At 37.6% G+C, this 24,501-nt stretch overlaps 1 protein-coding gene across 1 annotated transcript in view; it reads left to right on the top strand.

Moving 5' to 3' along the window:
- The first annotated feature begins 630 nt into the window (after nucleotides 1–630).
- Nucleotides 631–24,501, top strand: part of ankrd34bb (ankyrin repeat domain 34Bb) — a 46,845-nt gene continuing 22,974 nt past the window's right edge. Inside the window, exon 1 of the mRNA XM_039759256.1 lies at nucleotides 631–864. The gene's annotated coding sequence lies outside the window, so the exon portion shown is untranslated. The remainder of the gene's footprint in view (nucleotides 865–24,501) is intronic.

Below are 24,501 nucleotides of genomic sequence, written 5' to 3'. Positions count from 1 at the left end.
TTAAATCCCAATGAAGGGAACGTTTTTTATTGGCATTATAAAGATATCTAACACACCACCGTCCCCTCACTCACCCTATCAAGCTGCTTATTGCTCTGTAATATCACTACGTGCCTCCTCATAAATAATCTGTTTATTACTGTTTATGTCTTCTTTAATGATGAGACAATAAGAACTTGTATAATCTGACAAACAGTCAATGTTTCCAGGGAAAGGGTGAGGCAGAAAGTCAAGTTTAAAATTATTAATCGGACAAAGCTGGTTTCCAGAAAACAACTTTTGTATTTTTTCAGTCCTGACACATCTTGTTGAATTTATTTTTAAGCAAATTATATAATGATCGCAGAGGGGAAATATTTAATTGAACTGTGCTATTCGTTGAAAATAATTGCAATAAGGCTGCAACAATGCTGTTAGGAAAACATCCCCTTTTAGAGGTCTACTCTCCCCCACTCCACGTGGCGCGTCATTATTCTTTTTTGGTTTAAAGAGCCCAAGCGTTGCCCCAGCCTTTCGAGATGAACCTTTCAAAGGGTTCGTCCGGAGACTCTTTTAGTTGGCTGCTCGAAACCTGTCACTCACGCAACACCACGCCTTCCCGAGTATTCGACGGACTTTAAAAAACCGGCAGCAAACAAGCAAATTCACCTGCGGCAGATATTGTTGGTACTGAGTTTGCTGGCCGAAACTAATCCTAATCTTTGCAAACGGAAACGTCAACATCTTTTGCCTTCGTTGTAAAGAGAAGAAAATAAAATATCGTAACAAGCTGTTGTCTAATGGAGTAACTGAACTTGTGTGATTCAGGACTTCACACATCTCTGCCAATGTGCGAATAATGGGTGACCTGAGACCACGGTGTGGGTGAGTTCAGTTTGGGATATCCCTAGTAACTTACATAGTTCACCGTTGAAGTGGATGGCAGAAAGGCTTTATCTGAATTTGCTTTTTTGTCAGGGGTGATGCCGCCGTGTTATACGCGTTGGTAGTTGCCTGTTGACCGCGATCTTTGTCAGTAGGAAATTGCGATTAAAAAAGAAAAATCACTTTGCGACTCTGTAGTGGCAGAGACTGAAACTAAGAGAAAGAGAAGTGAACCCCTAAAGTGGTATATTAGGACTTCCCTAAGATATTTAGAGGAGTCTGTGACAGGATGATTTGTTTTTTAAAAATGGAATTGGTCTCACTAGTCTGAAATGTTTGAGTAGTTAGACAGCTTCAAATTGACGGTGATTAATTTAAAAAATAAAGAACTTTTTGTCAGATTAACTACATGACCCTACGGGTCAGAGTACCTAGGGCCCCATTCCTTTTCTGTGAAATTGGCGGAGAGGAGACGAGTGCCTACGAGACCGAAGCTTTTCTGCCAAGATCTTTAATAATTATTTCTGTGTAAAACCAGTCGATGTTAACTTGCATCCAGCCCTGCAAGCAGGGCTTCCAACTAGCATAGAAAACTTGGGTGCAGGTGGCAGAACTGGCACTACAGCCACTGTTTTAGGAAAAAAAAAACTCACATTGTTCCATTTGAACTAGGGTGGTGCTGAGGTGTCACGCGCTGCACGGCTGCACTCAGGTCCTAATTTGGGGTCCTGAGGTGGTTCGTCGCTTGGTGGGTACGGCAACGCGCTGTGACAGTGCATCTTCTCAACCTCTCTTTATATAAGAGCAGGTCCGCTTTTTGGGACCGCTCGTGCAATTTAGCGCAGCTACCTTGACCACAGATTTGTTTCCTGATTGCCTAGTTACTTGCAAAATGTTTTCTCCCCCAAGAGATTGTTAAAGTTGAAGAAACGAAAGAAAACCGTCCAGTGTATTTAAATTCATATTTCTTGTGTCACCAGTAAGCACACGCCACCTGAATCCACATTGTATGGTCCGCAGTAATTATATTACAATTACGAGTGTGTGTGTGTGTGTGTGTGTATGTTTATATATATATATATATAATTTTAATTTGCGTTGCGCTATTAAAAGAAACACACACAAGAAAAAAATCTTTTTTTTATTGCTCTGTCTACGAACTGCAGCCCCAAAAACGGTTACATGTTCATTATATTCAAAGGATAATATTTGAATATGCAATTTCTTGTTTTCCATTAATCCTAAGTGCGATGTTTTAAGAGCTAAAAGGAAAAAAAAAACAAGTTAGATCTTTAAACAGTTCTTTTCACAGTGATATAAAGTTTGTCAAAAATATGAAACTGTTAGACATTATACTTTCTCTGTTGTGGTATAAATATGTGTTACCTGTGTTCAGTGATGTGTAGTTTTTGAGTGCATTTTTACAACATTTCAACTGAACTGTAGTAATGACCAATGGCAAAGCACGTTTTGAATTTGTCGAACATGTTTATTCCAATTCAGGCGTTTAGAGGTCAGATCCTATCCAACAGTATTTGGTGCAAGGTATGAACCAACCTCAGATGAGGTCCCAGTCTTTTACAGGGCACTGTCATCCATATAAAGTGAAATCAAAGTCTCCTTACCCATTATTTAAAACATAAGTGATAGGTGGCATGTTCAGAATACCATGGAAGAGGCACCCAATTTCTGAAAGCATCACCCACACCCTTGATCACAATGCCAGTGCTTATCTTCTAAACAGCACTTTGGTATCTCATGTATCGATAACGATACTGTTCTATTTATCAAACCTAATTATCAGTTGACTACTATTTGCATAAAATTTCACTAGTGTTTATATTCTTATGATTCATGTTTAATTTGAATTATGTTGTATTGCACTTAGGGTTATCGCTTTAAAGCGTATTCTTTTCCATTTTATGAAGTACCTTATGGTGTGCTGCAAAAGGCACAAAGGCAAGTTGAAAGATTCATCCATCCATCATCCAACCTGCTACATCCTAACTACAGGGTCACAGGGGTCTGCTGGAGCCAATCCCAGTCAACACAAGGCCCAAGGCAGGAAACAAACCCCGGGCAGGGCACACGCACACACCATTTAGAATCTGGATGTCTTTGGACTGTGGGAGGAAACTGGAGTACCCGGAGGAAAACCCATGCAGACACGGGGAGAACATGCAAACTCCACGCAGGGAGGACACAGGAAGTGAACCCGGGTCTCCTAACTGCAAGGCAGCAGCGCTACCCACTGCGCCACTGTGCTGCCCAGTTGATAGATCATTCAATATAATAGTTCTACTTTAGAGGTGTACAATAAAGCTCTTTAAGCTAACTAAATTTGTAAAATCATTAAAAACACATCCATCAATCATAATTAATTTCATAATTTGCTTATCCAGTTCATGATCAGTGGGAGCTGGTGCAAATGTCAATAACATTGGATAAAAGACAGGAACCAATGATGTACAGGGCAGCAGTCCATTCCAAGGAAACACCTATGCTCACTTTTTTTGGAGCCACAATTATTCATTTCCATTTGTTACCTGCATTTTACAATACATGGCTGTAGGGTGCCAGAGTCAGAGTAGGTGTAAGTCAGAAACCAACACTGAATAAATAACAGCTTATAGCAACATATTTTCATATAGTTTTTTATAAAATCCAAATCATGAACTAAGGCATGGCTGGTTGACTGAAAACAATGATTCTCTATAGATGAATCTACATTCAAGCACTATATCATTGTGAACATGTACAGTATATAATGTTCCCCTTCTTCTTTTAAAAATCTGTGATTTGTAAGGATTGAATTTCTATGGATACTGTGTGAAGCACTACATGATGTTGCCTAATATCAAATACACCATAGAAAGAACTGATTTAAAGGAGAATTAAAGAATAACATGGTCATTCATTACACCATCGTGGTCATGACAATAGTGTACTGGCACACAAGTCATTTGTTAGAATACAAAAAAAGTAAAATCTGGTGTAAAGGAATGCAGAGTGGAAAAGTGAATAGCATTTTGCATATTCTGGCCAGGATTACAATGAGAACATCACCTGCCAGGAATGTCCATACAGTATAACCAAAGGTTGATTAGGGACTCTCTGTAATATTTTTCCATTCCTCAATTCTTTTAGGTGGTGGAAGCAACATACTGCTACTGTTCTGACTGAGAGTCCCAAAGCACTAAGAATCTCAAAGCTTCAAAAACACTTTCCATAGTGTCTACTAAGGGGAATTTACCATTAAAACACAGGATCTTTATAAAATGAAATGTATGATTCTCACAAAATGCTCTGTTACACTGTAAAGCTCCAAAGAGCCCAAAAGACATAGAGCAGCTGCCAGCAAAAGCAATCCAAAGTAAAGAAAGTCCCAATGTAGAATCCAAATAGTGTGGTCAAAAAAACAGAGCAAAATGATAAAAAATCCAAAATCTGCAAAAGGCAGAAACACAGCAAAACACAAGTAAACTCACTAACTCCAGAATGCAATCATCATGAACCACCAGGAACGCGGGGGAGACCCTCTAGAATTATTGCACTTCCTGGTGGTGATTGATGAGTGACCAAAAAAAAAAACACATGGAACATAACACAGTCTTAGATACAGATACATAAAATGTAAAAGAATTGCAAATCATACACAAATGAAATGGAGATCAATCAAAAATATACAACAAAGACACAAAACAAGCAGTTGAACCCTAATCTGGGGAGGAATACTGGCTGAAATAGAACTCCCATGCAACATCTTACAAGGTTTCCTGGTCTGTGTAGTCCAGGTGGACAACTAGTGTGACAAGAATATTTAGGACCCATAGCCTGTGGTCTGAATATTTAAACAGGGTTTAGAATGACTTGGAAATATTTGGAACAGCTGAACACAAGGTAAAACTTGTGGTGCTCTCAGGTGCACATTTAGAAGAACCTTAGTCTGAGAGCTTGGTGCTGTAAGATAAGTGGAAATGAGGCCTGTCTGGGTTGGGATAAGGAAGACGAGACAAGTGAGTAGCTGAGTATGGTTTTGTATTGTTTAGTGAGTGGACAGTGGGTCTGACAGTGAGACACGATTAGTCTAGACGCATTGTTATATTGAACCTTGAGCAACATTCCACATCCTCCCCTTATACTGTTCTGTGCACCTTTATTACTTCTTCATAAACAGCTTTTTGTTGAACCTCTTGATTTTTCTGGAGTAATTCTAGGATTTGAATTGTACAAGACCCATTTTTATATCCCAAATACAGAGCCATCTTATAATTGGTTCAATGGATATTTTACAATAGGTGGATTTCCAGGTTAAGTGAATTCCTTAACATCACACAGTGCATTACTGAAGGTAACTTTTACCTATAATGCAACTGCATTAGGCCATACCATCTCTATAGTGTTTTGATTTAGAAATAAGCACATAATTGTCTTTAAAGGCATTAATAAAAATAAACAATTATAAAATGCTGAAAAAAGGCCAAATGTGTGAAACTTAATGGGGGACAAAAAGGGAAAATGCCTAGTGATAATAACATGCAAAGGTCAACACCAAGATATTGAATATACCAAAATAACCAAGTATAATATGTAAACCAAAATTAAAGTAAAAAAAATGCAAGTATGACTCACTTTAAATCCTTTTTCCAAAAGAATTTTCTTATTGAAACCAACAGTCACACAATGGAACCTCACATGGCAAGAGAAAAATGGAGCTGGAAAAGAATATTAAAATTTATAATAACAAATACATGGAACCAAAGAAATTCAATAAGAAAAAAAAAATAATTGCATGAAAATAGTGGCTCTCTTAAACAGAAGAAAAATGTAAACCTATATATAGATAAATGTGAAATTAAAAGTTCAGCAAATTAACTTTGGGTTCTAATGAATATAAATAAATACAATTCCATCCACAAAATAACAAATTAAAATTTAGTATTAAACAAAATAGTGAGTACATTTACTGTACATATGCTGTAATAACCCAATTGTACAGAAACCTGGTTTCAAAAATGCTATGTATACCCTTATTTTGGTTAGAGAAACTAAGATTAGTTATTTGGCCATGTAAACCCTTAACAGGGTTACACTTAAGGATTTTGCAATCTGTGTATGTCTATCGTGCTCTGTTAGCTTCACACACATGATACATCCAGCATCCATGGATAGACAAGGGTGGAAATGTCATCCAAGATAAATGTTCTGATGCAAGTGTTTGGGTGATCACCTTATTCCTTCTTTTGGTTGACAAAATCTGTCAGAATATTTCATAAATCATTAAAAAAAGTATGTTGATGAACTGAACATAAAGTGCTAAGCTCAGTGGCACAATCCTGGAAGCAGTGTTGGAGGTAACAATATAAAAGTGATGTGCATTACATAGTCCAATTTCTTTTTAAAGTAATGAGTAAACTAAAGCAATACTTATGTTATTGAAGTAAAAATGCTTGCATTATTATTATCCTAGCAGCACTTGGTGTAAGGCAAGAAGCAAATGTACCAATATGCCGCACCTTTGTCAGGATCAGTCATACAGCAAAGCAGAAAAAAGTGAGCTGCCAATAATCCAGTAACAAAGTGTCAGTTTAGTTTTAATGTAGCTATTTACTAGATATTTTTAAACCGTATGATCAGGTGGCCCAGCAGCCAGTGTTCATATAACTAATCTTTGGGAGCTTAGTTCAGGGATGTGAAAAAGGAATGTATGTTATTTAAAGTACTTCACAGCATATAAAGGACTAAACATATTTATAAAACAGAAGAACATGATCATGTTTGGCTGTTTATCGGGTCAGTTTTATGAAAGTTTATACATGGGCTTAGGATTTAATAGGAAATGCTAGCAAGTCAAATGTGCAGTTTTTCATACTGATGAAGAATGAGTAACGCAAAAGTAATGCATTGTTTGTAATACATTCAATTTTATAATTAGTAACTATATAGTTACTTTTTTGGAAGTGATGAGTAATGTAACTAAGTTGCTTTTTAAATGTATTCATTATTCTCCAGACTTAAAGTTAACTGAAATAAAGTACAGCATGCCGGTTATGAAATAGTTCAGAGAACAGAATTTCTGTGAAGTTTCACTTTGAAAAAAGTGAGGATGATACTCTGCTGGAATACGGAAAGTGAATCCAGTATGTGGAGGCAAGAAAGGCTTGATGGAAAATGATCTTATGATGACCAAATGGATGTAAATGAAAGCTTCTTTTTGTCCACAGACTGGATTTTTCCCTTATGCTATTTTGATTCCCTTTATTTATCTTTTTCAGAATTCAAGTATGCATAAGCTCACTCATATAGAAAAGATCAAAGGTTTTTTACTTTTTCTAATGCTGTATGTATGGGAGCTTTGAGAAGTTATGCAAATACTGAAGGCACTGAATCACACTAATAAATTTTATTGGCAAATAACCTTTAAAGCTGTACTTATTTAAAACTGATCTTTTTGTATGTATGTTGTTGTAATTAATGTGAACACTTCTTTGATAAACACACACACACACACATACAGTACAATACACCGTGTCTTTTTTCAGTTCTTCCTTAATGTGACATTGTCAGGTTGTTTCCAAGTACCCTTTGCCTTCCTGAGATTCCAGTCTTCTCACAAGGCAAGCTGCACGAATCTTAACCATGTAGCTGTAAACACTGTAGATCAGTTTAAAAGAACGAGCATTTAGAAGAGTGTATTGTATACATAGGAGCCAATGTCACATTTTCTCTCTCTCTCTCTCTCTATGTGTGTGTGTATATATATATATATATATATATATATATATATATATATATATATAGAGATATATATATATATATAGAGATATATATATATATATATAGATAGATATAGATAGATATATATATAGAGATATATATATATATATATATATATATAGAGAAATATATATATAGATATATAAATATATATAGATATACACTGTGTGCACAATTATTAGGCAAGTTGTATTTTTGAGGATTAATTTTAATATGGAACAGACACAGTGCTATCAGTCAATCCAAAATGTTAATAAACCTGAAACCTGAATGTTTCACAACGGAAATGTGAGTGTGAACATCATCAGGGGAATACATATGTGCTCACAATTATTAGGCAACTATTAGTGTGCAGATTTATTATGCAACTAAAGGAAAATGAAAATTTTCCCATCTCACTTGTTTATTTTCATCTGTTATAGTGAGAATAATAAACAAACACCTCAAAATTTACAAATAAACATCTCTGACATTTCAAAAAAATAAATCAATCAATCAATGACCAATATAGCCACCCTTCTTTCCAATAACAGTCATAAGCCTTTCCATTCATGGAGTCTGTCAGTTTCTTGATCTGTTGACGATCAGCTTTTTGTGGAGCAGTGACTACAGCCTCCCAGACACTCTTCAGAGAGGTGTATTGTTTTTCTCCCCCGTAAATCTAGCATTTAAGAAGTGCTCACAAGTTCTCGATAGGGTTTAGGTCAGATGAGGAAGGGGGGCCATGTCATTATTCCTTCATCTTTAAGGCCTTTACTGGCTGGCCACGCAGTGGAGAACTTCGATGCAAGTGATGGAGCATTGGCCTGCATAAAAATCATGGTCTTTTTCCTGTATCACTGTTTGAAGAAAGTGTCTTCGAAAAACTGGCAGTAGGTTTGGGAGTTGATTTTGAGTTCATCTTCAATGCAAAAAGGTCCAATTAGCTCATCTTTAAAAATACCAGCTCATACCAGTACCCCACCTCCACGTTGGAGTGGAGCTCTGTGCCCATTACTGATCCACATGTCCATCCATCTGGTCCATCAAGAGTCACTCTCATCTCATCGGTCCATAAAACCTTTGAAAAAAATCTGTCTTCAGATATTTCTTGACCCAGTTTTGACGTTTCAACTTATGTTTCTTGTTCAGTGGTGGTTGGGTTTCAGCCCTCCTTACCTTGGCCATGTCTTTGAGCACTGAACACCTTGTACTTCTAGGCACTCCAGGTAGGTTGCAGCTCTGGAATATGAAAGTACTGGAGGATAATGGGTTCCTGGTAGCTTCACGTTTGATTCTTCTCAAATCTTTGGCAGCTAATTTGCATCTTTTGTTCTCAACACGTTTCTTGCGACCCTGTTGACTATTTGCAACAAAATGTTTGATGGTTCTGTGATCACACACCAATATCTTAGCAATTCCAAAAGTGCTGCATCCCTCTGAAAGACTTTTACAATTTTTGACTTTTCAGAGTCAGTTAAATCTCTTTTTTGGCCCATTTTGCCCGAGGAAAACTAGCTGCCTAATAATTCTGCACACCTTGATATAGGGTGTTGATCTCCTTAGGCCACACCCTCCCTCATTACACAAATACACATCACCTGACGTGCATAAATCCAATAAGCATTCAAGTTAATACAGCTTGGAGTTGGAATATACGCATAAAAATGATGATATGGTCAAAATGCTCACTTGCCTAATAATTGTGCACACAGTGTATATATCTAGATATCTATATATCTCCATCCATCCATTATCCAACCCGCTATATCCTAACTACAGAGTCACGAGGGTCTGCTGCAGCCAACAGAGGATGCAAGGCAGAAAACAAACCCTGGGCAGGGTGCCAGCCTACCGCAGGGTACACACACATCCACACATACTAGGGACAATTTAGGATCACTAGTGTACCTAACCTACATGCCTTTGGACTGTGGGAGGAAGCCCACATAGACTCAGGGAGAACATGCAAAATCCAGGCAGGGAGGACCCGGGAAGTGAACCCAGGTCTCCTTATTGCATGGCATATACTGTATATATGAATATATATATATATATATATATATATATTCATTGCATTCATAGTCTGAGTCCCGACCTGATTGTGTGGGAGGTTACCTACCAGGTAACGCATGTGGTTGGTCCGCCATTCAGCAAACATCCTCCACGTGGCCCTCTTTCAGTTGCGAGAAGCAGATCATGGAATGTTGCATAGTTTACTGTTAAAAAAAGCAAAGAGTACACAACACGTGTTGCGTACTCTTTGCTTTATTTGACCGTAAACTATGCAACATATATATAAAATCCTAAGCCTAAAAGTGCAACAGTTATGTTTTTATGTCATGTTTTTTGTCACGCTGTAAATCAGGCTTATTTTAAAACCTACTTATATATGTTTGGTTTAATTCTGTTCAGAATTTATCGAACTTTAATGAGATGTTGTTAGATTTTCAGATTCTTATTCCGTTTATAAATTATAAACTAAAAAGAATATCAAGAGCTCACGTCTCGCGAGACAGGACTTTGTGCCAAAAGAAAACCACACCCGGGGCCAAATATAAAATCTGCTGTACAGGCTTTTAAATGTTCGAAAAACCGCATGAGATACAGATCCAGCAATCCAGCAGCTGATTGAGCAAAGAGGAGGTAAAAAAAAAAAAAAACTATTTCCCATTGTATCACCGTTCAGTCCTTGTCTTTACAACGCGAGTGGCAGAGAGGCGAAGTGGCTGGCAAGTGAAGCGAGCAGGAGGAACCCCCTAGTTTAGTAATACACAATAGGCTAGTTAACATGACTTTATCAAAGCTCCAAACAAACTAGCCCAAAGTGTTTTCTTTTACATACAACACAATTTCCTGCTATATTCTATTTTATGGTTAATATCTCATACATTGATAAGTGTTTAGTATATCAAATAAATATATAATACAACTGATGAGAAACAGACATAAACTTTTTATGAGTATCTAACGCAACATGCTATTACATTTACCCATGGAGTTTTCTAAACCCATTTAAATCAGTTCAATTGTTGTAAATACTTTGAGCTTAATCGTGGCAACATCAGAAGCAAGGCACCCATATTTTCATACCAAGTCAGATTAGAGTAAAGAGTTAAACTACAGTAGCCCTCTATTTTTGCAATGTGTGTGAAAAACAAAAGAAAACTAAGGAAAGCATAAGTAAGCACTGGAAGAGCATACACACCTCACACCAGGACCAGGATTGAAACCAGTCTCCTATACAACACTAACTACTGCACCACTGTGCTGCCCAAGATGTAGTTGTATTGTTCAGATTAATAAGCCAATTAATCAGGCTGCTGTTTTCTAAACTAGATATTTCTAGTGTAGTATGAGCTACTAAAAGTGGAGGGGTATGCGCTCTGTGGCTGAGAAGGAGACAGCTGTTGTACAAGAGGCCCTTTGCAGTCAGTGGGCTGAATGGGGTTTCTTCTTTGACTTAGTTTTCTGGGATAGATGCTGTTTACAACAACAACAACAGCATTTATTTATATAGCACATTTTCATACAAAAAGTAGCTCAAAGTGCTTTACATAATAAAGAATAGAAAAATAAAAGAAAAAGTAAGAAAATAAAATAAGTCAACATTAATTAACATAGAATAAGAGTATGGTCCGATGGCCAGGGTGGACAGAAAAAACAAAAAAAAAACTCCAGACAGCTGGACAAAAAAATAAAATCTGTAGGGATTCCAGACCATTAGACTGCCCAGTCCCCACTGGGCATTCTACCTAACATAAATGAAACAGTCCTCTTTGGATTTAGGGTTCTCACGGAAGGACTTGATGATGATGGTCACGTAGACTTCTGGCTTTTAATCCATCCATCATTGTTGGAGCATCAATGTTTATTCATAAGGCTCTGAGTTCCCATCCCAGTTCTGTTGACTTAGGTGGGGATCACTGCTGGAAAGGTGAGCAACGCCCTGAGTAAACTGCTAAGCAGAGAGAGAGTTACAAGATGTCCAGCTGATAGGGTTAGGCACATTTGAACCTTTTAATTTGTGTACATATTACTGATCATTTGTAAATTTCCATTCTGGCACCTAACAATTTTCCATACAATGTACTTTTTTCTTTAAAATTTTAATCCAGTTTGTTTGTTTACTTCATCAATATAAATTCTGCTGTAATCTGACTTTAACATTTCTCCTTTAAACCATTAATTGTTTTCTTTAATGCGTTTCAGACATGATGTTAATTTAATTGTAACTGTTCTGTCACTCTAGCTGAATAGCAATGTAATCAAAATAATCCAAGTATAGTAGTTCGCTCCAACTTACAATTTCTATCTAAATTTCAGTCTTAATGTTGGGCTCCAAATATGACAAATGATTCAATCTTTCCATCAAACTAATATTTAAATTGTTTTTGGTTTTAAGAGTGAGTGAAATAAATGACTTTGGACAATGATAAAGAGTAACTGGAGTCAGACTTGGATCATGACGCAAAGTTCTAAAATCAGTCACCAAAAAAAAAAGTCAAGACAAAATAAAACACAAACTCTTGAAGTAAATTGCTAAGAAAACTAATTTACTTACACTAGAGTATTTACTTTAATTGAAAACAAAAGTGCATATGTGTTCTGAGCATATACAGTAAATCTCTTGTTTTAAATATGACTGCCACTTGTTCAAGAGATGACACCCCCCTCTGCGCCCGCATTAGTGATGTGTGGTATAACTGTTCCAAAATGGAGGCATAAGAGAATATTCCAAATAAGTAAAATAACAGTGAAAAAATATGCTGAAAAGAAGAACAAAAATAAAAACATTGTCAAAATGTTATTTTTTTAGTGATTGGCAGCACAACTCAATTGATTATACAGTAGTACGTTTTTTCCCTTTTTGGGAATTGTTTATCATTTACCTTGTAAAGATTTTTTTATTTTGTGGTAAAGAAAATAGTTTTCGTAATTCACTTGCCTGTTTTCTAGACACACTGTTGTCTTAGCTTGGATTACACAATTAAAATATTTGGATGCAGATGCAAATCAGAAGGCAGAACAGGTGTCATATTTATAAAACTCATGTAAGACCGTAAAAGAGACCTGAAATGAGCACACGCAAAGGTCAGGATTTATAACTTGCATGTATTTAAGGAAACTCTGGCTCATCCATATGCAGTATTTCAGATAAAGAGGGAAATAACGGCACCCTTGATCAAAACACTGACAAGCACTGTGATTTGGTGGCCTGGGTCAATCCATAATTTATTTATTTTGTGATAGAGTAGCATTGGCAGAGGACTTGCTGCTGGATATGTACAAGATGGCTGACTTGTTGATAAGGTTTGAACCCTTAGGCTAGGTTTATACTTCACGTGATGCATGCTCCAGCGGACGCTCCTGCTATGCAAGCATTGTACTGTTTATACTGTACTTGCACGCATACTTTACGTAAATCTGGAAGAATCCAGCAGGTGGCAGCGCGAGATATTATCAAAGTGAGAACAGGTTCGGGTTTGCTGTGTTGTGAATTGCCTGGAACACCCATTAAATTCCTAGGACACCTTACCTCAACATTTCTGAAAAGGATGTTTAATGATTAAATCCATCAATCCAGGGATGTGTCCATTCCAGCAAGGATTGGGCATGAGGCTGAAACAATCCCTGGATGGGGAATCAGCTCTTTGCAAGGTGAAATCAAGCACTCACACATACACTGGCATCATTTTAGTACCACCAAATCTGCATATATTTGGAAGGAAAAAGGAGCACACTGAGGAAACCCAGCAGGAAAACATGCAAACTCCAGGCAGGAAATATCAGCCACGTGACTCCCTGCAGGACAACCGCGCTAATGCTGCGCCACCATGTCACCCCCATGTGTGTAATTATTTACAGTATTCATTATTTAAACGAAATTAACAATTTATCTGTCAAATGTAACATACATACTTTAATCTCATCATGAAAGTGATATCAAGTATAAATCTAAGGATTCTAAATGTGCAGAGAGTAGGAATATCATAATTGAAATGTGCTCTGTGTGGTGATCAATTGCTGTTTGCCGCTGCTGTCAGGTCAGGTGGAAGCCCCAGTAAAAAAAAGACGGCACAAAAGATGGTATGTGAAACTTTTAAAATGTATTGTGTCATTATGATTGGGAATATGCAATGCTTGAATATAACAGCACCATGAATGCATCTGTATGTCGGCATTTTGCTTCACCACATCGAACCATTCATCAAACATCAGTCCCATAGGATCTGCATAGAGGCTTTCTGTCACAAGATTCACTTCTTGTCACTCAAAATGTGAGCAAAAGAAACTGACATCCCTAAAAAGGTGAATTGCATTCATAGAGCCTAATGAGGTACTGTTCAATATAATAATCACATTTTGGGGAAAAAATTGGTTATTATTTATTTATAGGCACTTGGCTCGCAAAATAAAAAATAAGAATGGAAATGCGGTCTTAACACTGCAAATTTGGTGTGCAGAACAAATTATCCTGTCATGAGCTGTCTGAGTTTATTTTAGGTTGAGTTTACTGACAGTAACTGAGGGCAAATCTCATGAGGTATCCCAGTATCCTAGCCCATGAAATCTTAAATCTTTTGTACACTCCAGGTAGCTCATTTCTGTTTTTAAAATTAGTTCATACGAGTCTGCTTTTCTTAAAAAAAAAAAAAAAACTAACATTAGGACACATACCTCAGCCCAGTCTGGTTATTTTGATTCCTTCCAGTCTACACAGTCAAACTAATATGATATGAAAATAAATTCTCATCCATGTGTGATCCCCTCATTGACTAATTAACGTTTTGCTTCAAATTAACAGTTGTAACTATAATATGTACAGACAGCTATCTCTTTGTTCACTTCTGCTAAAGGCACATTTTCATGTTCCACACTACTCCATGCTTTTCAGATTTTGCACGGGCTGTGGATTTGTCTCTCCATTATATAAAAAAATCTTGGGATGGGATGAGATGAGACTTTCTGCCAAGGGATGAATTGAAAACCAAACCGGCCCAAGCAGGGACAGAAATAAAAGAAAAAGATTAGAAGACAAAGTAGAATGTTGTAAAAATGTTCGAAAACGTTGGCACGATATACATGCAGAGCAGGTTAGAGATTATGAAAGTACTAAAGTTCGAAAGTCTCGAAAAACTGATAATAAAGATCACATTAGTGCTAACAAACAAATTATTACTCTGTGAAATAACGGAACGGCGAATAGAGAATGAATATATGGATGTAGGTGATATGACAGAGCTACTGCAAGTTTAATTTCCAAGAAACCACAATTCGGTCAGGTTTATATTTATAATCACGGAGAAGTGATAAAGCATAGAATCAAAAGAGTTAAACAATTGGATGTATTAGAAATTCTACAGCCAATAATGGATACAAATCCATACGTCCAAAATTCTCGCACCTTACACAAAATTTATCTGCAAAACACGGACAAAGAAGTTTTCTTGGATTTCTATATGAATCCAAAAGATCATGCTTGCATATATAATAAACCAACATGTGACGTGTTATATATTCTTATCTTCTGTATACGTTTAAATACAACCAATTCCACAGCGTGATGAATAACAGGAACATTTTATTTAACGAAACTGAACCAACCACAAACGTTATTATCTTTCTCACACACGTGTCTCCCTATCGCTCATTCCATACACACTGTTTGCTCTAAACTCCACACCCCCTTATTTATATTACACATGCACATACAGCCATGTCCTTTACCATATAAGAAATAACAGGATACCCCTTGACATTTACAAATGAAGATGTATACATAACATGACAAATTGTCAGTGACAGTAGTTTCAAAAGACGGAGATATCAAAGACAGAGTTGATATTTGTGTTGATCCAAATGCACAGCACTATTCGTCGCAAGATCCGGGAAATGGCTACTGTGTAGGGCCCACACGGGGGTTGGCGAGCAAAGCGAGCAGGGGGCAGAGCCCCCTAGTTATTTTTCAAAAGTCACCCTTTTATGTGTCTTATTTTAGACATCATTTGATAGTAATCGATATCTCTTCTTACTTACCTTATACGTCTCTTTGTAATGGCATTGGTGACAACTAATACAGGGGAAAACTAGACTTTTTTGGACCCTAGCAGTGTCCCTCTCTATCACCATTATTCATATGTAGTCAAAGACTTTCTGGTAAATTTGAATTCATGCAGTTTTGTGGGTGTGCCCCTGGATCTACTCCTAGTGGAACATGCTTGATACACATCCCAAATAAAGGACACATGGCCATCCTGATAAAATGCTTTATCTACCACATCTGGTTCATTTAACTCAAAGGAGAAAACGCTCTCATTCAAATTGTTCATCTTGACAGAGGAAGGCAGAGTATTTCTTTCATTAATTACCCCAAGCATTTATCAATAACTGAGGAGGGGTCTATAGACACCACTGTCTGATGCAATAATCATTAATTCACTGGTTTGTCTTACAATTATTTCTTCTCTTACCAAGAAAAAAGCCATGAAGTACATAAACTTCTTCATTTAGTTGTGTACTTTGTCAAAAGTAAATAATTAATTTATTGCAGAAACTATGAGTCACATAAACAGTGGTAGTCTTGTCTGCCAGAGATCAGTCAAATGAGGACAATTTTGAATGCCTCTGCCTCTTGATCTGAATTGTGTTGGATTGCTATGATGTGCAGGCATATTTATTTTGTAGTGGGGCTTCTAATTACAATAATTTTGTTTAAGACTAAACAAAGCACTTACAGTAACTACTCCTCAACCTTGCTTATGCAGTTAAGATAATTAAGCACTAAAAAAGTACTGACAGTATATTGTGAACAATTACAATAGTGTTAAGTACCAATAACTATAAAACATACAAAAAAATTGAATGTTCGGTCTTTGAGGTTGCTGTCTTATCAGTGATGATGAAAATGTGCTGATCTTACATATTGTTTTAATGAAATTGAAAAATTAAATGTCCTGTGTCGTACTCCTATAAAACAAATAAAGACTTTAATGTCATCATTTTCTGAGTAAAAAAGAGAAGATTAATAACCATTGTTGTTGCCAAGATTCTATTCTATTAAATGCTATTTGAATCAGTGAGGCTTCGTTTATGTTTATGACTTGGAGTATCAGAACTTGACATTGAATTGAATAGAATTGAATTGAACAGATGTGGGGGACTGGACCCTATCCTAGTGGTGCTAAGCACATAACAGAAAGTGACCCCAAACAGGGTGCTAGTCCATCGCATGTCCCACTCATGCTTGGGCAAGTTTGAAACTGCTGATTTACCTAAACTGCAAATCTTTAGGGAGGCTGGAGGGATACACTTGCAGACTCACGAAGCATGTGCAAACTCCACACAGACATGGAAACAGGATTCCAGGCTGGGGAGCTAACCACTTCACCACCATGCTGTCCATTATCAACATCAGCTTCAAGGATAGCCCTTCTCCCCGCTGCACCACCAGATAAGAGATACTGACCGTGCTTTACATGGGACCCTTTAGTTTGTCATGAGCATGCTAAGCAACTGAGCTGGTTCATTACAGGACCTGCTATGTAGACTGACTTTGACTTAAGAGCTATGTGAAATGCACTCTCCAAGACAGTTCTCATCGTTCCATTCTATGGAGAAACTAAATATATTTTCCCCAGAAATACTTTCCTGTTAAAAAAAACATTTATAAGGAACATTGACATTATTCAAACACTTATGTGGTAGTTTTACAATTTTATTCACAGAGACAAGAGTTTCAAACCTTAGGTTTCAAAATGGAATACTGTCCAAACCTTTGCTTTATGTTGATGTAACCAGGAAATGAGACAAGAATCATCACTGATAAAACCTTATATCAGCTTTAAATGGATTTGGGTTAATACCAAGAATTAGGGCAGAATATTCATTCCATAAATTCATTTGATAAACCAATTGCCACCCAGTAATGCCTTTGATTCTCCATACATTTGCAGTGTCTAACACAAGCCATATCCTAGGAAATTGAGCCAAATCGCATTTTTAATCATACAAAAAACATTGAGACAGGATTATCAAACTCCCGTGACACTTCTGTGGCAACTCTGCAAGGTAAAAGAGTTGCTTGAGAGCCTGAATGATACTCACATTACTTCTGGCTCATGTGAGGGTCTGCTTGCAGCTTGATTCTCCGTTATATCGCTCAGCACATGCTTTTCTGTATAGCATGAGAATAGGCTTTCAAAAACAAATGTCTAGTGGCTGGAGCACACAAACCCCTAGAATGGATTCAACCCTAATAAACATGCAGACTAAAGGTAAAAGGAGATAGTCAAGTGATAATCACAAGAAAAAGAAAAACAAAAGAACTATACTAGAAAGTTTCTAATTCAATAGAAGTGATATTTTTTTCAGAGGCAAAAAACAACTTTCCTCCATTTTTCCCTTTTTTGAAAGTGTGAGTCAGTGATTGGGCCAAACCACAGAAAAGTGTATCAATGAAATATCCTGCTTAGCATAAGAAGCTGCTTCATTTCCTGAAAAAGTATGTATGCTTTGCTACAGTAAACTGACGTCCAATTTCATAAAAAGATTTCTTTTCAGTTTTATCCTTGACCTCCTTTTATACTTCATCTAATTAAAAAAGATTGTGATGCATTTGCAAACTTCTTTTTTCAATAACTATTGATTTCCACTGTCTGACTCCCACACACACACTTTCAGAAACCCACAAGGTCACATTGAACCCTGACTCTTGCTGAAGCTCTTTCCACAGATTGCTTTTCTTTCTTTCATTTTTTTCCCTGCAACAACACAAATACAAGGTGAAAACTAACAATGAACTTATTCAGAAATAGCCCTGAAGCTTCACTGATGTCAATTCTTTCATTAAAACTATGTATTTATTTTTTTTAACAGAAGAGACAAAAGTGTGAATTAGAAAAGCTTTCAAAGGAAGCCAGGAGACAGATGAAGGCTACTTCTGAGAATAACTGGCATTATCTGTTGGATTTAAAATGTGCATTTTAAAATTTTGCATTACTCTTTAAAATATCAAAAAGCCAAACAGGTGGGAAATAAGCCCCTCTCTAATAAAAAATAAAACGCATGGTATTTGCACAGTCTGCCAGGACCATGGCAGTTCATGGTAGTCACCTCTGAGCATTATTCAAACCAGAGTTCTAGCTGTCACCCATTTACAGTTATCTTTGTATGTGATGCTCTTGGTATTTTATTGTTACAGCATCTTCTTCCATATGTTTCCCATCCATATCAGAATATAACTAAACAAACAGTTGTACAGTAGAACAAGTAGGATGGCACAGCTTAAGCACAGACTATTATCAGCATTGTCTCATTTTAAGCAGGTTGGCAAATGGTTCCCAAGTTGAGTTCTGTCTATGCATCCTAAGGGGAGGGAGCCCTGTTCTTCTCCTGTCATCTCCCACGTCCACTCAATTTATTTTCCCTCCACCTTAGTAACAGTGCATCATTTTTGCAATTCTATTCGAGCAGCTTCATCCAGGATGAGCCTGGGCATCATGGTGCAGGATCTGTCTTGCAAGTCTGTTATGGGATGACTAGAGCTTGGTCTTTAAATTTTAGGATTCTACTAATTTAATTAGAAAATGGCACTTGATTAGAATGCCCTATGACTGACACTGTCTAATGTCAGTTTTAAAATTTTAGCAGAAATTAGAGCTGAAAGTTTAAGAATCACAGCCTCTACTTTCTAATTATAACATGTGAAACCTAGATACTAACATAAGGATTTAAATGTAAGGCAAAAGTTGTATACTTAAATCATGTCCTGCCTGAAGATATCCAAGGTTTCGCTCCTAGTGTCTTTCTGGTCATGCAGATTACATGTCTGTTTAGAAACTGGAGCCCAGGGGACATTAGACAGAGCCCACATTACCTTCTTCAGTAGTTGACCCAAAGGTTCTAGACCTAAATGTGACATTTAAGCCAAAAGCAGAAGGGAGAGGGATTGTATCTTCCTATTTGCAGACTGATATATTGGCTGTAGTTTCAGTGAATGTGAAGGTGACATATTATTTTTTTGTCCAGCTGATTTACATTAGCCTTGTGTTAAGATTAATCTGCATGCTTATTATAGTTTTCAGTTTGGCTACCTAGACTGGCTGATATCTCGAGATAACTGATTCCTTTCTCTAACAGAAATCCTCTCAGTTTTAACATTCCAAATCTAACAATAAAATGCAAAGCTGATTCACTCAATCACTCACTCACTTATTTACTCATCAATAAAAACATTATTTCCCATTTAGGTAATATGCTAAAATTGTTAAAATAGCATTTCTAGGGCATTCAATATCCAATAAGAAAGGGCATTTAGATATATCAATATTTAAGAGTAAACTTCCACTACAATAGAAAAACTAAATACCACAAAATCTCAACAATTCTTTTATAGATTTGATCGAAACTTGGTAAAATTATAGAAAAAGGAAAATTAGCTAACCCATGTTTTCTATTTGTCAATCATTATTTTATTTGTTGATGTCTGTAATATTATGATGATGAATGTGCCCTGCTGTGTTGAGAGCATGCTTTATGCAAATGAAGGACAAAGCAGAAGTGATTGATGAGCCATATAGCAGCACTAAACATTAGGGTGGATGGAGGACTGAAGAAGGGGCAGTGTCCTGGACAGGATAAAAGAGACATGATCATGTTTGGCCTGTACACTGAGGTCTTAAATAGAAGCAGAAAGTTTGATGAAGCTGAAGGAAGATGTTAAGCTTAATGGTTAGCAAGCACATTACAAAGTTCCAGTGAGTGAGAGAGAAATAGAGGCACAGGTGGGGTACCCAATCAAAGACAAGCCTGGATGGACACAATGGCATCCGGATGGGGTAGGTGCTTCAGGGGCTTAAACCGCTAAACTTTTTCTCTATTATATAAAATACATGATCAGTGGTGTTAAGCATCTGATCTTTTTCTCCATTATATGAAATATAGCCCCTGATCAATATTACACCACTTGCACAAAAGCCCACAGAGATACCTTTACTCACACTGCTTTATGATTTTAAACAAACGTACGACTGCACATGACAATTACAGAATGGGCCAAAACTGTTCCAAAATTCTTTGCATATACGTATGTATCTGATAACTTTAAAGGGAGATCATGTACAAGTGATGAAAAATACAAGAAGAAATACTTGAGGGAAAGAAATTAAAATGTGAACATCTAATAATAATAGTATATACATATCTATCATTATTCCTACTGATCACCTGTATCAATTCAAAAGAATGTAATTTCTTGAGTTTTGCAGTGATCATAAACTAAAGTCAAATCACTAAGAAAAGAGGAAAAGAGCAAGAATAGATCTAATACAGGAATGCTTTACTCATACTCAAAAGTGACCTAATAATATTATTTTTATTACATATTATTTGATTGATACATTTGCAAGGTGACTTACAATGTTTGAGATACAATTGGCTCCATTTCTTTTGTTTTTTCAATTGTAACAGAGGCAGGTGAAGTAATTTGCTCATGGTTACACAGTGTCAGTAGCAGTATTTGAACCCACAACCACTGGAGGTGAACTCCTAGGTCAAAAGCATTGACCAGTACACCATACTGCCAGCCAATAATATTAGCCCTTGGTAAAAAAAAACTTACAAATATTGAATACAGAAAAGAACTTAGTTACATAGTACTTCTGATGTACCTGATTAACAGAATGTACTTTAACTGAAGCCCATTGTCTTACCAAATTTCCTGGGTGAAGCCAACTAACACAGCTTATAGATAATATACTCAAAGTCTATCTTTGCTATCCATAGTTACTCTCTGGTATCCCAGTTTTGCATTCTTCCAACTGGGGCAGAATTTAATATACAAAGATCTACATTTCTGAAAAAAGTATATCTTGACAATTAGGAAATAAAGGAGCTTTACTGGATGTAGTTAGAGTGCTACGTTTGGAAATGTGTTTCTCATATAATTCAATAGTATTGGGAAACTAAATCCACTACCTTACTTCATAGTTAAAATGGAACTCCCTCTCAGAGCAAGCATATGTTCAATGTAAATATTGATTATAATATACTCTTCTTCTTCTTCTTCTTTCGGCTGCTCCCATTAGGAGTTGCCACAGCAGATCATCTTCTTCCATATCTTTCTGTCCTCTGCATCTTGTTCTGTTACACCCATCACCTGCATGTCCTCTCTCACCACATCCATAAACCTTTGCTTAGGCCTTCCTCTTTTCCTCTTCCCTGGCAACTCTGTCCTTAGCATCCTTCTCCAAATATACTCATCATCACTCCTCTGCACATGTCCAAACCAATGCAATCTTGCCTCTCTGACTTTGTCTCCCAACCGTCCAACTTGAGCTGACCCTTTAATGTACTCATTTCTAATCCTGTTTATCCTCGTTACGCCCAATGTAAATCTTAGCATCTTTAACTCTGCCATCTCCAGCTCTGTCTCCTGCTCTCTGGTCAGTGCCACCATCTCCAACCCATATAAAATAGCAGGTCTCACTACCGTCCTGTAGACCTTCCCTTTCACTCTTGTTGATACCCGTCTGTCACAAATTACTCCTGACACTCTTCTCCGCCCATTCCACCCTGCCTTCACTCTCTTTTACACCTCTCTTCCACAATCCCTATTACTCTGTACTGTTGATCCCAAGTATTTAAATTCATCCACCTTCAACAACTCTACTCCTCCGTATCTTCACCATTCCACTGACCTCCCTCTCATTTACACACATGTATTCTGTCTTGTTCCTACTTACCTTCATTCCTTTCCTCTCTAGAGTATATCTCCACTTCTTCAGGGTCTCCTCAACCTGCTCCATACTACCACTATGGATCACAATGTCATCAGCAAACATCATAGTCCATGGGGACTCCTATCTAATCTCGTCTGGCAACCTGTTCATCACCATTGCAAATAAGAAAGGGCTCATATGCTTTCTCCAGGTCCACAAAGATGCAATGCAACTCCTTCTGGCCTTCTCTAAACTTCTCCATCAACATCCTCAGAGCAAACATTGCATCTGTGGTGCTCTTTCTTGGCATGAAACCATACTGCTGTTCACAAATCATCACCTCGCTTCTTAACCTAGCTTCCACTACTCTTTCCCTTAACTTCATGCTGTGGCACATAAATTTTATTCCATTGTAGTTACTGCAGTCCTGCACATCCCCCTTATTCTTAAATATCGGCACCAGTACATTGGTGTCCTTACTTCCTCCTCGCTAATCTGTTGCAATTCCTGATTCACTATTTCCACATCATCCAACCTCTTCTCTCTCTCGTTCTCTTCATTCGGCAGCTTCTTAAAGTACTCTTTCCATCTGCTCAACACACTCTCCTCGCTTGTGAGTACGCTTCCATCTTTATCCTTTATCACCATAACCTGCTGCACATCTTTCCCAGCTCGGTCCCTCTGTCTAGCCAATCGGTGCAGGTCATTTTCTCCCTCCTTAGTGTCCAACCTGTCATACAAACTCATCATACACCTTTTCTTTAGCCTTCACCACCTCTCTTTTCACCTTGCGCCTTATCTCCTTGTACTCTTGTCTACTTTCTGCATGTCTCTGACTATCCCACTTCTTCTTTGCCATCCTCTTCCTCAGTATACTCTCCTGTATTTCCTCATTCCACCACCAGGTTTCCTTTTCCTCCTTTCTCTTTCCAGATGTCATGCCAAGCACCCTTCTTGCTGTCACCCTTACCACATCTGCTGTAGTTTCCCAGCTGTCTGGTTACTCTTCACTGCCACCTAGTGCCTGTCTCACCTCCTCCTTAAACTCAACCTTGCAGTCCTCCTTTTCAGCTTCCACCATTTGATCCATTTGCTCTGCCCTCACTCTCTTCCTCTTCTTGATCTCCATCATCCTACAGCCCACCATCCTATGCTGCTTAACTACAATTTCCCCTGCCACCACTTTGCAGTCTTCAATTTCATTCAGATCAACTCTTCTGCATAGGATGTAATTTACCTGTGTGCATCTTCCTCCACTCTTGTACATAACCCTATATTCCTGCCTCTTCTTAAAATATATATTCACCACAGCCATGTCCATCCTTTTGGCAAAATCCACTATCCTTTGACCTTCTTCATTCCACTCCTTGACACCATACCTACCCATCACCTCCCTGTCTCCACTATTCCCTTCACCAACATGCCCACTGAAATCCACTTCAATCACCACTTTCTGTCCCTTGGGTACACTGTTCATCACTTCATCCAACTCACTCCAAAAATCTTCTTTCTCGCCCATTGCACACCCAACTTGTGGTTCATATGCACTAACAACATTCGTCATCACACCTCCAATTTCCAGCTTCATAAACATTACTCTACCTGATACTCTTTTCATCTCTAAAACACTGTTGACATACTGTTCCTTCAGATTAACTCCTGCCCCATTTCTCTTCTCATCCACACCATGATAAAACAATTTGAATCCGCCTCCAATCCACCTGGCCTTACTACGCTTCCATTTAGTCTCATGCACGCACAATATATCAACCTAACTTCTGTCCATCATATCTGCTAACTCTCTCCCCTTACTAGTCATTCTGCCAACATTCAAAGTTCCTACCCTCAGTTCCACTCTCTTTACTTTCCTCCTCTCCTCCTGCCTTCAGACAGGACTCCTCCATCTTCTTCTCCTTCTTCGGCCAACAGTAGCCCAATTTCCTCCAGCACCCTGTTGGCTAACAGTACTGGTGGCAGTCGTAGTTAACCCGGGGCTCAACCAATCCAGTATGGAAAGTTGTATTGTTGTCCACATATTGATTTGGCAAAATTTTACACCAGATGCCCTTCCTGACCTAACCCTCCCCATTTATCCAGGCTTGGGACCGGCACGAAGAAACACACTGGTTTGTGCATTCCCTGTGGCTGGGCTAATGATTAT

The sequence above is a fragment of the Polypterus senegalus genome, chromosome 7, assembly GCF_016835505.1.
Source record: "Polypterus senegalus isolate Bchr_013 chromosome 7, ASM1683550v1, whole genome shotgun sequence".
In the NCBI taxonomy this organism is placed as follows: Eukaryota; Metazoa; Chordata; class Cladistia; order Polypteriformes; family Polypteridae; genus Polypterus; species Polypterus senegalus.
The sequence above is the reverse complement of the archived record's forward strand: the minus strand, read 5'-3'. Positions and strand labels throughout refer to the sequence as shown.